The sequence below is a fragment of the Salvelinus alpinus genome, chromosome 2 (assembly GCF_045679555.1).
Source record: "Salvelinus alpinus chromosome 2, SLU_Salpinus.1, whole genome shotgun sequence".
NCBI classification, from domain to species: Eukaryota; Metazoa; Chordata; class Actinopteri; order Salmoniformes; family Salmonidae; genus Salvelinus; species Salvelinus alpinus.
Genome location: NC_092087.1, coordinates 43,675,622 through 43,688,967, shown reverse-complemented (window position 1 = coordinate 43,688,967; position 13,346 = coordinate 43,675,622). Strand labels below are relative to the sequence as shown.

Genomic DNA, 13,346 nt, shown 5'->3' with positions numbered 1-13,346 from the left:
CAGGACCATTTTCCTGTCCTGCAAAGCATTCCAAATGTAACACGTACTTTTGAGTGTCAGGGAAAGTAAAAAGTACATTATTTTCTTTAGGTATGTAGTGAAGTAAAAGTAGTCAAAAATATAAATAGTTAGGGCCTCCCGGGTGGCGCAATGGTCTAGGGCACTGCATCGCAGCGCTAGCTGTGCCACCAGAGACTCTGGGTTTGCGCCCAGGCTCTGTCGCAGCCGACGCACAATTGGCCTAGCGTAGTCCGGGTTAGGGAGGGTTTGGCCGGTAGGGATATCCTTGTCTCATCGCGACTCCTGTGGCGGGCCGGGTGCGGTGCGCGCTAACCAAGGTAGCCAGGTGCACGGTGTTTCCTCTGACACATTGGTGCAGCTGGCTTCCGGGTTGGAGGCGCGCTGTGTTAAGAAGCAGTGCGGCTTGGTTGGGTTGTGTTTTGGAGGACGCATGGCTTTCGACCTTTGTCTCTCCCGAGCCCGTACAGGAGTTGTAGCGATGAGACAAGATAGTAATTACTAACAATTGGATACCACAAAATTGGGGAGAAAAGGGGGTAAAAAAATATATATAAATAGTTAAGTAAAGTACAGATACCCCAAAAAACTACTTTACACCACTGCCTGTTGCACACAACAAGCAGAAGGGGATTTATCGCTGATTTAAGATAAAATTGTCAACCCTGTTACGATCAACCCTGTCACTTTATTCAGCACTTAATAGGCACTTACTGTAGTATTTTTTTAATTTAGCATCTTGAGATGGGAAAACTTGTTTTTATGAAGATGAACATGTGCTCTTTATGACAGAATGTTAAAAGTTGGTGAAATCCAACGTTTTTTATGACCAAGTTACACATCTCACAAGGCACCGAATTGGTGGAACGACCCACCTAATTAGCACTTACCAGTTTTGCTGTGCGTGATGAATTCAGTCTAGCATGTTTCTGCACTTAAAGGTTGCTTTTGATTATGCTGATGATTATGATGGTAATGATGGTAATGATGATGATGATGGTGATGATGATGATGAGGGCGATGACGATGATGACGATGGTGATGATGATGATGATTATGATGGTGATGATGATTATGATGGTGATGATGATGATGATGATGATTGTCATGATGATTATTATGATGATGATGATTATGATGGTGATGATGATGATGATTATGATGGTGATGATGGTGATGGTGATGATGACGATGGTGATGATGAGGGTGATGATGACGATGATTATGATGGTGATGATGATGATTGTCATGATGATGCTGATTGTGATGATGATGATGGTGATGATGATGATTATGATGGTGATGATTACGATGATGATGGTGATGATCGCCATGATGATGATTATGATGATTATAATGATTATGATGATGGTGGTGATGATGATTGTCATGATGATTATTATGATGATGATGATGGTGATGATGATGATTGTGATGATGGTGATTATGATCGTGATGATGCTGATTGTCATGATGATGCTAATTGTCATGATGATTATTATGATGATGATTATTATGATGATGATGATGGTGATGATGATGATTGTGATGATGATGATTATGATGGTGATGATGATATTGATGATTATGATGGTGATGATGGTGATGGGGATGATGATGATGATGCTGATGACGAGGGTGATGATGACGATGATTATGACGGTGATGACGATGATGATTATGATGATGATGGTGATGATGATGATTGTCATGATAATGATGAGTGTGATGATGATGATGGTGATGATGATGATTATGATGATGATGATGATTATGATGGTGATGATTACGATAATGATGGTGATGATGATGATGATTATGATGGTGATGATGGTGATGGTGATGATGATGATGATGATGATGATGATGATGATGATGATGGTGATGATGATTGTCATGGTGATTATTATGATGATTATGATGGTGATGATGATATATTTACGATATATTCGTAAATATATCATATATTTATGATATATTTACGTTTATTTCCCCATCCCAGAGTAAGGTGCCATCATGAGCACTGACGCAGAGATTGTGGTCTTTGGCCCAACGACCATTTGCCTCTGAGGCCCAGGCTGCTCCCTTTGATGCCAAAACAGCTTTCTTTGTGGTTGAGCCCAAAGAAATGCACCTCAAAGGAATTTACCATTCATCATGGAATTATTTAAAAAACACTATTCACATGTATGACGGATGCATATTTTGCATATAATTACACATAAAATGACACTTCAAATCAAAACGACACAAGTTATAAAAAAAAAAACTCTGTAAAAGTCTGACTATAAGACCTAAGAACCTGTGTGTGGAATAATGGGAATGTACATCCTTTGAAGACTGAGAAAAATGAATTGGCGGCCTGGGAACATGTCATTTTGAGAAAATGGCTGATAAAGATAGGCTAATGCAATTAAAATGGACTTTCCATAAATATGACCATTTATGTCACATTAATTAAACTTCTATTCATATATCACTTCTAAACGGACAAATAAACATTACATTTACATTTTACAAATACATTAGCACGTTTAATACATTTGTTTCAAACAATAGAGCATATGCTTTGAATACTGGTCTGTTAGGCAAATATGCAGTTTTGGGCAAATTCGCATATCACTTTGCTCAATTTGTTACATACAAGGATTTTGTATGGCTGTTGAAATGTGTAGAACATTATTCAGCTATGCCTGCCCCATATGTAAGGTACCCTTTGAGATGTTGCTGTTGACGCTTTACTTTCTTGACTGTGTCATGGGACCTGCGCCTACGCTTGGCAAACTCCATTGAAGCAGCATCAGGTCTCACAACTCCTCTCTGATTGCTCCAGTGTCACCAAAGTTCTGTCAAGCCACAATTTGTTCATCACATTTGTTATAGCAGTGGCTCCCTCTTTGAACGTGGCTACTGCCATACTGGCTGCTCCATCAATGCGGCTTTTGGGGCATCGCGACCATATTACAGAATTCAGACATTCATTTGCATTCTGGGTTCCTCCGTGCTACATTCTTTTGAGGACGTTATAATTTGGCATCCTGTGATATACAGGTACCATTTTCTGTGCAACCTCTCTATTAAAAATGTATGGCCTCCAAGGTTTTTGTGACAGGGTGGATCTTCACCATTTTCTATGGCTCGCTGGTACCAGCACCAATGCACACACCTATCCCGTAGTTGGAAGTGAATCCTCTCTTGTGCCAAGTGCCATCGAAGGATACATTAATGTCTATGATGGCATCATCATCCTCCTTCAGCAACTCTGCTATGTCTGGGTCTATATCTGCGTATGCTCTTCTAATGATCTTTGCAGCGCTCTCCATTGACTGCAGCCCTCTCTGAATCTCTGCAACTAAAGTGGGGGGAAACGTACTTATTATGTCTGTCGACATTACAGACATAACTGCAGGACTAAATATCAGCATGCTACACTATGTAAATATTAGCATTACAGCATGTATTTACTTTATGTAAAGCTCATTTCTCACTAATCGCAGGTAGTGATCGCAGGTCACTAATCGCCTACACTAACTAATCGCAGGTCACTAATCGCCTACACTAACTAATCGCAGGTCACTAATCGCCTACACTAATTGTAGGCCTATGTGACAGTCTCATTGTATAGTTATGGTTTCCTATCACTCTGTTTTGTTAACTTTGAATACATTTCATGGAGCAAGGAAATAAATATTATTTATACACAGCAAGTCACCTGACAATAATGGGCTACTCTCCCTTTTTATTTACCGGTCATTCTCCTGTCATGTCTCTGATATGAGCTGAGAAGCAAGGCAGGAATCCCTAGGATTTTGCTTATTTTCTTTAGGGCTGCATAACCAAGTCCAAGTTTGTGGGCTAGAAGTACCATCCTCACATTTTTATCAAATGCCACATCTCCCCTGGAGCACTCCTGCAGCCTGGAGGAAGTGTAAACACTCCGCCTAAATGCATTATGATCACCTTCACTGTCTGCACATTCTATCATGACAGAATCACTGGTTGGTGAAGTCTATGTTGATTTTCAGTCCATTGTTTAGACACTTAGGGCAAATCAAATCATATACAAGTTGGTTTATTTGAGATGTGGAATAAAAGCCACTGTTGGCTGGCTGCTGTCTGGTTGATCGCTGCTAGCTGTCATCTTCATCTCAACTCATTTGTGTCTCAACGCGCTGCTGCGGACTAGCTTCTTTTCCTCCTCTACCTGTACTGCCACTGCTTCGATCGGCGGATCAGGCACCATTTTTCTTTCATTCAGCTGCTTTTCTTGCATCGCCTATTTTTATTCACATACTGTAGGTATATTCTTCAAGAGCTCCAGAGCGCTCAGGACCTTAGACTAGGGCGAAGGTTCACCTTCCAACAGAACAACAACCCTAAGCACAAAGCCAAGACAATGCAGGAGTGGCTTCAGGACAAGTCTCTGAATGTCCTTGAGTGTCCCAGCCAGAGCCCGGACTTGAACGCGATCGAACATCTCTGGAGAGACCTGAAAGTAGCTGTGCAGCGATGCTCCCCATCTAACCTGACAGAGCTTGAGAGAATCTGCAGAGAAGGATGGGAGAAACACCCCCAATACAGGTGTGCCGAGCTTGTAGCATAATACCCAAGAAGACTCGAGGCTGTAATCGCTGCCAAAGGTGCTTCAACAAAGTACTGAGTAAAGTGTCTGAATACTTATGTAAATGTACTGTTTTTTTAATGTGTAGATTGATGAGGGAAAAAAACGATTTAATCAATTTTAGAATAAGGCTGTAAGGTAACAAAATGTGGAAAACGTTAAGGGGTCTGAATACTTTCCCAATGCAACGTTAAAACCCATGCTAATACAACAACAGATTACTGTACTGTAATTGTGTAATAAGCCTGAAACTGGTTTCCACTTGCCTTTCCTTTTTCAGGCCATGAGAACCAGTCAATCCTGATCACCTAAATCCAAACCAATGATGGTAAAATTATGGTAAAATGATGTTTAAAATACAATTGTTAGCTAGCTGAACATTGTTCAGTGATGCAGTTGAGTATGCTCTAAGTGAGATTGAATTGAATAAAGATGAACAAAGAGAATCATCTGTGTCTACTCCAGTTGAGAATCTGGTGCAGGAAAGACTGTTAACACCAAACGTGTCATCCAGTAATTCGAGACAATCTCAGTGTCTGGAGGGACGAAGGAACAAGCAACAGCTAATGCTTCTGGGAAAATAAAGGTCAGAAATATTACTATAGCCTTACAGATCCCGTATGAAGGGGTTGTATGCATCAACACTAACATATTTGATGACAGGGCTCGCTGGAGGATCAAATCATTGCAGCTACCCCCCTACTGGAGACTTATGGTAATGCCAAGATGGTGAGAAAAGACCATTCCTCTTGTTTTGTAAGTGTAAAATCTACACTTTTGCATTTGTAAACTTTCTTCTGATAGGTTTTTGGGGGTAATATACTGATGGATATCTAATTCACTTTTGAGGGTAAGTTCATCAGAATCCATTTTGGAACAAGTGGAAAGTTGGCCTCTGCTGATATTGAAACACGTAAGTGCCTTCTGGTCAGTGTATCTTTATCCAGTTGTGATTGACACATGTAAAAGACTCCTGCTCATACAAACACATATGCTACAGATCTGCTGGAGAAGTCTAGAGTGACATTCCAGCTAGTTGATCATTAGAAAACCCTTTTGCAATTATGTTAGCACAGCTGAAATCTATTGTTCTGATTAAAGAAGCAATAAAACTGGCCTTCTTTAGACTAGTTGAGTATCTGGAGCATCAGCATTTGTGGGTTCGATTACAGGCTCAAAATGGCCAGAAACAAATACATTTCTTCTGAAACTCGTCAGTCTATTCTTGTTCTGAGAAATGAAGGCTATTCCATGTGAGAAATTGCCAAGAAACTGAGGATCTTGTACAATACTGTATACTACTCCCTTCAGAAAACAGCGCGAACTGGATCTAACCAGAATAGAAAAAGGAGTGGGAGGCCCCAGTGCACAACTGAGCAAGAGGACAAGTACATTAGTGTCTAGTTTGAGAAACAGACGCCTCAAAAGTCCTCAACTGGCAGCTTCATTAAATAGTACCCACAAAACACCATTTTCAATGTCAACAGTGAAGAGGCGACTCCGGGATGCTGGCCTTCTAGGCAGAGTTCCTCTGTCCAGTGTCTGTGTTCTTTTGTCCATCTTTATCTTATTGGCCAGTCTGAGATATGGCTTTTTCTTTGCAACTCTAATCAGCACAACAGTTTTCAGCAGTTCTAACATAATTGCAGAAGGGGTTTCTAATGATCAATTAGCCTTTTAAAATGATAAACTTTGATTAGCTAACACAACGTGCCATTGGAACACAGGAGTGATGGTTGCTGATAGTGGGCCTCTGTACGCCTATGTAGATATTCTCTTAAAAATCAGCCATTTCCAGCTACAATGATAATTTACAACAAAAGCTACCCCTCAGTCCTGAGCTACCCCTCAGTCCTGAGCTGCCCCTCAGTCCTGAGCTGCCCTTCAGTCCTGAGCTGCCCCTCAGTCCGGAGCTGCCCCTCAGTCCGGAGCTGCCCCTCAGTCCGGAGCTGCCCCTCAGTCCAGAGGCGCTCCTCAGTCCAGTGGGGCCCCTTCCCAGGCCAAGGTCGGCGGCGAGGGTCGCCGCTCAAAGGACGTCACTGAAGCGGACAAAGACAACGGTGGAGTGGGGTCCACGTCCAGCGCCAGAGCCGCCACCGCGGACAGGTGCCCACCCAGACCCTCCCCTATAGGATCAGGTTTTGCGGCCGGAGTCCGCACCTTGGGGGGGGGTGTACTGTCACATTCTGACCATAGTTCTTTTGTATTTTCTTTGTTTTAGTGTGGTCAGGGCGTGAGTTGGGTGGGTAATCTATGTTTTCTATTTCTGTGTTGGTTTTCTGTGTTTGGCCTGATATGGTTCTCAATCAGAGGCAGCTGTCAATCGTTGTCCCTGATTGGGAACCATATTTAGGTAGCCTGTTTTCTGTTGGGTTTTGTGGGTGGTTGTTTTCAGTCTTTGTGTGTCTGCACCAGATAGAACTGTTTCGGTTTTCACTTTGTTGTTTTTGTATTTTGAGTTGTTCACTTTCATTAAATAAGATGAACAATTACCACGCTGCGCATTGGTCCTCTGATCCTTCAAACTTCTCCTCCTCAGACGAGGAGGAAGACGACAGCCGTTACAGAGAGAGCCAAAAGAAAGCTTGAGGGAGATCTTAAACAGGCCCAGGAATACATAATGGATCTGGAAAACGACCACCAGCAGTCAGACGAAATGCATAGTAAGTATGATTCAGTTGGTTTCTGATTAACATGAGAAATTCAACAACAACAAAAAAACTAAACATCTGATTTTAATTTATACAAACGGACTTTGTCAGTTCTTCAGTAAGATTGAGGATGAACAAGCACCTGGGGTTCAGCTTCAGAAAAAGATCAAGGAACTTCAGTTGATCTTTTGATTGATTATTTTAAATAGAATTCTACTCAAACGAAACACTGGATAAACCTCATGTGTTACTGTGTATTTCAGGCTCGTATTGAGGAGCTGGAGGAAGAGATTGAGGCTGAACGTGCTACTCGGGCCAAGGTTGAGAAGCAGAGGTCTGATCTCTCCAGGGAACTTGAGGAGATCAGTGAGAGGCTTGAAGAAGCTGTAGGTACAACATCTGTCCAGATTGAGATGAGCAAGAAGCATGAGGCTGAGTTCCAGAAGCTGCGTTGTGATCTTGAAGAGTCCACCCTGCAGCATGAGGCCACCGCTGCTGCTCTACGAAGGAAGCAGGCCGACACTCTGGCAAAACTGGGAAAACAAATAGACAACTTTCAGCGTGTCAAGCAGAAGCTGGATCAGAAAAAGAGTGAATACAAAATGGCAATTGATGACTTAGGCCTACAGGGCCTCCCGAGTGGCGCAGTGGTCTAAGGCACTGATCAGTGTTAGAGGCGTCACTACAGATCCGGGTTTGATCCCGGGCTGTGTCGCAGTTGGCCACAACCGGGAGACCCATGAGGCGGCGCACAGTTAGCCCAGCATCATCCAGGTTAGGGGAGGGTTTGGCCAGCCGGGATGTCCTTGTCCCATTGCACTCTAGCGACTCTTTGTGGCGGCCGGGCGCAAACATGCTTGCTTCGGTCACCAGCTGTACAGTGTTTTCATCCAACACATTGGTGCGGCTGGCTTCCAGGTTAAGCAAGCAGTGTGTCAAGAAGCAGTGTGTCAAGAAGCAGTGCGGCTTGGCGGGGTGTGGAAGATCACATGATTGATGTAGAAAGAGCTAACGCTTTGGCTGCCCAGCTCGACAAGACGCAAATTAACTTTGGCAAGATAACATGAATGAAAAGATAGCGAGAAAATATGAATGAAATACATCTATTCAGTCGCTCATTTATTCATTAACTTGTTTGACGCTCCCAGGCTCTGGCAGAGTGGAAGCAGAAGTTCGAGGAGGGCCAGGTAGAGCTAGAAGGTTCTGGGAAAGAGGCACGCTCTCTTAGCACTGAGCTGTTCAAGTTGAAGAACTCCTATGAAGAATGTTTGGACCAACTGGAAACAATGAAGAGGGAGAATAAGAACCTACAGCGTATGTAGATTTCCATTCAGCGAAATTAACTAAATGAACTCACCAAAACGTAAAACATTGTGAACCATCAACGTACAGCATGTTAAGAAACACAGCGGTGCTAACGCCTGGGGTGCTATAGCCTGGCACTCTTGTTTTGGTTTACAAAATGAACCTTGTGCCTTCGTTGATATTTCAATGTCTCCCAACACAGGAGATCTCTGATTTGAGTGAACAAATTGGTGAGACTGGGAAGACTTCATGAGCTTGAAAAGAGAAAGAAGACTGTGGAGGCTGTCAAGTAAGAAATCCAGACTGCCTTGGAGGAAGCAGAGGTAACAGTCCAGTAAAAAGCATGAGCTGATGCACATCCAAGTTGGTAGAGGTGCTGACTAAATGGAATTGTAAACTGTGTAAAAATAAAAAATAAAGTTGACACTCTATACAGTATATGCTCCCAACAAATGAATGGGTATACCTAAGCAGAGCTAATGCTATAAAAAGTACTTTGATATACTGTAATGCGCATGACATTCCTTGTTATATTATTATTTTCAACAGACTTTGTAGTCTTTGATATGGCATGCTACTTCAGCAATGAATCAACAAAGTCCTTACAGGCTTCACTGGAGCACGAGGAGTCCAAGATTCTCCATGCTCAGCTAGAGCTAACCCAGGTAAATAAGTGAAGTTGACAGGAAGCTGTCAGAGAAGGATGAGGAGACAGAGCAGATCAAGAGGAACAGCCAGAGGATGATGGACTCCATGCAGAGCACTCTGGACTCTGAGATCAGGAGCAGGAATGATGCCATGAGAGTCAAGAAGAAGATGGAGGGAGACCTCAATGAGATGGAGATTCAGCTGAGCCATGCCAACCGCCAGGCTGCTGAAAGCCAAAAACAGCTGAGGAACGTCCAGGGAGCGTTCAAGGTACACTTTAGTTTATCATGGCGTAGGAATAACCTGATGATGGCTGAGATTGAAGAACTGAGGGCTGTACTGGAGCAGACAGAGAGAGGCCGCTTAGTGGTCGAGCAGGAGCTGGTTGATGCCAATGAGCGTGTGGGACTGCTGCTCTCCCAGGTAAAGACCACAAAATGCCCAATTGAAAATGTGCTTCCCATGTATTAATTTTAACATAAGCACGTTATCATAACTTGTTTTGAATACAAGCCTCATCAACACTAAAAAGAAGCTGGAGACTGACTTTCCTCAAGTCAAAGGTGAAATGGAAGACACTGTCCAGGAAGCAAGAAATGCAGAGGAAAAGGCCAAGAAGGCTATTACTAATGTGAGTCTACATACATTAAATAACTATAAGTAGACTATGATAGCCGTCTTGGCCATTAATGTCTCATTCTTTGTCAGCACAATCAAGTTTTGTACAATACTATACTGTCTTGTTTTAGTTCCTTTTCCCAAACATGTTTGTGTAAAAATGCCATTTCCATTTGGAGCCAAACATTGCCAGTGCTATAATTATGTGCACATTAAGGACAATACTTTCATTTTGCAATAATCCAGCCTGCCATGAATGCAGGGGAGCTGAAGAAGGAGCAGGACACCAGCTCTCACCTGGAGAGGATGAAGAAGAACCTGGAGGTCACAGTGAAGGACCTGCAGCACCGTCTGGATGAGGCTGAGAATCTGGCCATGAAGGGCGGAAAGAAACAACTCCAGAAACTGGAGTCTAGGGTAAACTCCTTAACTATGTATCGTTCATTAATTTGAAAGAAAGTCGACTCCATAATTGAAAAGGCAACACTTTAGTTATAATTTAGTATTACCATCACAACAAAACACAGTAGTCTTATATTTCAGGTCCGTGAGCTGGAAGGTGAAGTTGATGCTGAACAGAGACATGGGGCTGATGCTATCAAAGGTATCTGCAAATATGAGGGAAGAGTCAAGGAGCTCACATACCAGGTTAAGATTTTTCTTAGTAATTATAATAATAGTCTATTTATGAAGCTACACATGATATAATGCGTACAGTATATTATTTTATAACCCACAGACTGAAGAGGTTCCAGGATCTGGTTGACACGCTGAGGAAGCCGTAAGTACAATACCTCCTTGACTTGACATCTTGCTTTATTGAGATGGTTTATTTATGTAGTGTTACAAGGTGCAGGAACTTTGGTATTAGTGTATTAGCCTTTGTTTTAGCTTTATCACAGAAGGGACCATCACTGCAAGTAGTTTCAGTATATATCAGGGATGTTTCTGCCATTGAAATCCTTGGGCCGCATAGTTTTTCTTTTCGGACCACCGAAAAATGTAAGTTTAAAATACATTTTCATGATGGAAAATGCTTTCAGTATGACCTTAAATGACTAAAACCAAATAGTATTTAGAAAAGATAATGGACCTATGTATTATTTGAAAATATAATATTTGAGAACTAACAATCGCCTAAATAAAAGCTAGACAGTCAGGGAAAATAGAAAATATAGAATAGAAAATATTGAATTTAGCAGTATTGCTTGTGTTATTATGTTTGAGCAAAGGAACACAGTATTAGCCATGGCAAAATTCACAGAATTTAAGGAAATTGGTTTTAAAACTGCAACATTTTCTCTCAGCTCCATAGCAAAATGTTTAGAATTGCAGGAAATTGGCTTAAACATACAAACATCTCTCTACACCACCGCTTAGCTGCTTTTAGCAATGCTAGTATTTACACACTAGCATCGTGGGAATTAGCTTGCACATTTTTTTTTATTGTCCGCTGGAAGTTAAATAAAATTACATTTCCACTTACTGTTGATTGTCTGTAGCGTTGGAGGGGGGAATGTGAAGAAAAAATAACATTAATGGAATGTATAATTAAACAGAATTTCTAAGGGTGGGTCTGTTGTAGACCTATGCAGTATACCTCAGCGAGGTCAGTTCCTCTCTACCTCATGTCAAAATAAGTCCCCCACAAGTTCTTGCTTTTTTGTGCAGGTATGGAGCACGTGCAGGACTTATTTTGACATGAGGTAAGCGGAGAGGAAGTGTGTCTACAACAGACCCAAGTTTGGAAAGTCTGTTTAATTTATGTTCTATTAGATGATTTTTCTGAATTGTTCTCAATTTCCCCCCTGCATAAGGACCAAACCTACAGACAATCAACAGAGTAAGTTGAAATGCTATTCTATTTCACTTCTGGCTTCTGGTGGGCTATTCTGTTATTTTTGCAAGCTAATTCCCAGCACCACTAGTGTGTAAATACTAGTGGTGCTAAAAGCAGATAGGGGCTGCTAAAGGTTTATAAAAAATTCAGCCACACTAACCGGCTGACTGCGCCCATTTCCATGCCCCCTGCCACGGCCTTTTATATTCCGGAAAAAAAACGATATATGTATAAAATATAAACTCCTTCCTTTCATTCTAATGCATGCATGATTTTCAATAAACAAATAACAAAATAGTGTAGTTATGGGATCAGATCTGTCAATCAATCATACACACTCATTACTTTGACTCTATCATTCAGTTATTCTACATGACTTTAAATGTTTTTTGTTTCGTTTTTTTTTTTTTTTTACATATATAAATATTAAAAAGTGTTTTGACACCCCTACAGGAAGATCAGGCCAACACTCACCTGTCCAGGTAAAGGAAGCTGCAGCATGAGCTTGAGGTCAACAAAATCAACAAAATGAGAGCAAAGAGTCGTGAAGTTGGCAAGGTATAATCAAATATTTTGTTCTCTGATTTCCTTAGATATGTTGACTTTAATGAACCCAGATTAAAGATGAATGATATGAGGCCTCCCGGGTGGCGCAGTGGTCTAGAGCACTGCATCGCAGTGCTATGCTGCGCCACCAGAGTCTGGGTTCGCGCCCAGGCTCTGTCGCAGCCGGCCGCGACCGGGAGGTCCGTGGGGCGACGCACAATTGGCTTAGCGTCGTCCGGGTTAGGGAGGGTTTGGCCGGTAGGGATATCCTTGTCTCATCGCGCTCCAGCGACTCCTGTGGCGGGCCGGGCGCAGTGCGCGCTAACCGAGGGGGCGTGTGCACGGTGTTTCCTCCGACACATTGGTGCGGCTGGCTTCCGGGTTGGAGGCGCGCTGTGTTAAGAAGCAGTGCGGCTAGGTTGGGTTGTGCTTCGGAGGACGCATGACTTTCGACCTTCGTCTCTCCCGAGCCCGTACGGGAGTTGTAGCGATGAGACAAGATAGTAATTACTAGCGATTGGATACCACGAAAAAATTGGGGAGAAAAGGGGATAAAAATTAAAAAAAAAAAAAAAAAAAAAAAAAAGATGAATGATATGCAAGTACATATAAAATAGACAAAAATTACATGATCCTTTTTCTTGTTAATCCATTTAGGGAAAAGAAGCTGGAGAATTAAGTGCAGCCCTGAAGAGAGACATTAACAAGGAGTCATACAATATGAGTTCCCGATAAAATGTTCTCGTATAAAATAGTCATTCAATAAAGTGAGCTGACAAAGCCTGTAAATTTGTGATTTCTTCCTATCATTATGCTGCTGTAATAATGTATAGTATTGGTAGTTCATGTTTTGGTTTAGCTAATGGGTTGTGTTTTGGTATGCAATTTTCCATTATACTTTCTACAATGTTTTTATGTTGTGAAAAAATAAATATGGTGGCCCCTAGGGTCTAAGGATAGGCAACACACCCCATTAAAATTCTCAGTGGGAGAATCTCAAATGTTTTTTCTCACCTCACCTCCTCTCCTCCGTCCTCTCTCTGGAAACAAATGCCTTTGCATGAAATGAGACTCTCCTCCTCAGCTCACGAGTCATCAT

General features: G+C 42.0%; 1 pseudogene; it reads left to right on the top strand.

Moving 5' to 3' along the window:
* The first annotated feature begins 5,211 nt into the window (after positions 1-5,211).
* On the top strand, positions 5,212-13,027 carry LOC139562620 (myosin heavy chain, fast skeletal muscle-like; annotated as a pseudogene).
* The last annotated feature ends 319 nt before the right edge of the window (positions 13,028-13,346 follow it).